The sequence below is a fragment of the Triticum aestivum genome, chromosome 1D, assembly GCF_018294505.1.
Source record: "Triticum aestivum cultivar Chinese Spring chromosome 1D, IWGSC CS RefSeq v2.1, whole genome shotgun sequence".
NCBI lineage: Eukaryota > Viridiplantae > Streptophyta > Magnoliopsida > Poales > Poaceae > Triticum > Triticum aestivum.
The window spans coordinates 359,711,727-359,714,398 of NC_057796.1; the positions used below are offsets into that span (position 1 = coordinate 359,711,727).

At 50.7% G+C, this 2,672-nt stretch overlaps 1 protein-coding gene across 1 annotated transcript in view; it reads left to right on the forward strand.

Annotated features, from left to right (window-relative positions):
* The first annotated feature begins 1,625 nt into the window (after nt 1–1,625).
* Nucleotides 1,626–2,672, forward strand: part of LOC123182071 (serine/arginine repetitive matrix protein 1) — a 5,760-nt gene continuing 4,713 nt past the window's right edge. The window contains exon 1 of the mRNA XM_044594523.1: nt 1,626–2,174. The gene's annotated coding sequence lies outside the window, so the exon portion shown is untranslated. The remainder of the gene's footprint in view (nt 2,175–2,672) is intronic.

Below are 2,672 nucleotides of genomic sequence, written 5' to 3' on the forward strand. Positions count from 1 at the left end.
AATTTTAATTGAAAGAAACCGACAACTTAAAGATAAACTATACACTTATTTTCTAGGGGAAATGAAAATTTCCAACTTTGAGTTTTGTTTTCTCTGTTATATGTTTCCATGTTATATTAACATTGTAACCGTAAAAGCATCGACCGCAATAACCTGAGGGGAGAATATGACGGATTATTCTCTTTTTTTGTGGGGAGAATTCTGATCTATTCATCTTCGATTATGGTACTACAGCGAACACTAGTAATAATAAAAATTGCTTCCAGATCTGTAGACCACCTAGCGATGACTACAAACACTGAAGTGAGCCGAAGGCGCGCCACTGTCATCGTCCCTCCCACGCTGGAGTCGGGCAAACTTGTTGTATTAGACAGCCGGGAGGTCGTTGTACTAAGGCCCCATAGGACCAGCGCAATAGAACAGCAACCGTAACCGGTGAAGAGTTGCGTAGATAAGAAGAAACCAACCTGAAGACACAAGAACAAAGACGAATGACGAACAGATCCGAGTAAATCCACCAAAGACAGATCTGCCGGAGACACAGCTCCACACGCCCACCGACGATGCTAGAATCACCACCGGAACGGGGTCTAGGCGAGGAGAACATTATTCCAACTTCAGGGAGCCGCCGTCGTCTCGTCTTCCTGAGCAGGACACAAACCCTAACAAAACTCGAAGAAAGATCTAAAAACGAAGCCCTCCCACCGGCAAGGGCCGGGATTCACTCCGCTCCCATGGCCCTAAGGCCACCGGAGACGAGGCGGACTGCCGCCGCCGCCGGCGGGAGGCAAAGAAACCCTAAATTTTTAGGGGAGGCGGCGGCTGTAGGGATGAGGTTCCACAAAAGGCTTGATCCTCCTCCTTTTGATTATTATTTCTTCTTCCATCTATATTATGCACATCCATAAAAGACAAATATGCATAGCAGACACCCGCCACTGAAGACAATGTTAAGGCAACGAAGAAGGTGCATGTGGGTGTCGAATACTTAGAAAAGTAACTAATTTTTTCTCTCCAGAAAACCTAACCACCGAACATTCGATCCATTGTCTCAAAGAGCAAATGCTCGCTAGCCACCCAATCCGCAAACAGGGGGAAGAAGGAAGAATAATAACATGGTGGTGGCTAACCGACGAGCTCGAAAACGTTGGCGATGACACCACCGAAAGCTAACACAGACGCCCACTTGGCTTAGCGGAAGAAAGGGGAGAGGGGGAGCTCGGGCGGTACCAGTGCGGTGGTTCCCTTTCAGTGTTTTCAATAGCCGAAAATTCGTATTGCTCACACCTAGTATAGCTTATTTTCTTTTTTACAATTCACATACTAGTATTTATTTGTTTCTATAACCACAGTTCACATCACATAAATCCAAAAATGAAAAAAATCATACTACTACAATAGGGAGTGGCCAAGTTCTACCTGATCTTATCTTTATAAATATTTATTTAAAAAAGAAAATAAGGCGAGTAGCCCTCTCGGCCCCAACGGTTAGTAAAACTTGACACTCACACTGTCGTCCCCGCTAACACCCACCTAATCCGGCCCCAAGTACGCAAGGAAAGAATCCCGCTCCGCTCCGCTCCCCCGCCCCGCTCCCCTCCCCGTCGCAGCAATAAACGCCGCCGTACACTGCCATCCGCCACCACCAGCCGCGGTAGAAACAAATCAAATCCACGACAGCCACCTCCCCCCTCTCTCTCAGCACGCCCAACCGTAGGGCAAAAGCCAGAGAGCAGAGACCACGGGGCGCTCGCCACCAGAAGAGAGAGCGGCAGGCCACAGCCCACAGTTCTTGCTCGCGCGGGCGGTTCGTCCCTCCCCCGGATCTGACGCGCCGGATCGCCGGCCGGTTCCGGGCAGGGGCGGAGTCCCGGCGGGGTATCTGAGCCGCCAGCATCTCGTACCTCCACTCCGCAGCTACACTTTCCCTTCGCCTCTCCACCATCTCGTACCTTTCTTTCCTCTCGCCCCTGGCCTACCCTAGGCTCCACTCCGGCCCAATGCGGGTCTAGATTCTCCCCCGCAGCGCGCCCCCGCCGTGCCCTAGGGCTCCCTCCCTTCCGTCCTTCCGCCGCGCCGTCCCGCTGCTCTGCCTCGTCGCGTCACCGGGGCCCTGCTGTGCTGCCTCCGCTCCACTCCACTCCGTCCGCGATCTTGGGCGTCGCTTTCTTGAGGTACGAGCTTTTTACTCCTCCTGTGATTGTACTTGCTTAAACCCAAACTGATTGATATCCGCAAATTTTGGGTGCGCGCCCGGCACACCACCTAGATCCAGCCCTAATTTGGCAAGGGCGTAATCTGCGGCGTGATTTCTGAAAAATTCCCTTCAAAAGTTTCTAGATTCGGTCCTGATTTTCCTGCAAGTGCATACCGGGGCGACGGGGGTAGGGTTTTCAGCAGTTGAACGACCATTCGTTCTTGCAGTTCCCCTGAAGTGTTTTTGCGTGAGTTCTTTGCGCATTTCTTTTTAAATTTATTGTCACCCGCGTCCTCCAGTTTCAAGAACTTATCTTGGTTAGGGTAAAATAATGCAATCATTTTCCGTGGGGTTACGTTTGCTTGTTTGACTGGTTGTGGAATGCACAAAGTTCGTGTTGGTGACATGTTGTCTTCCGAAGGTAGGTGTCAAGGGCCCAACGTTGCAGTTGGAAATTATCAGGGTTCATGAATTG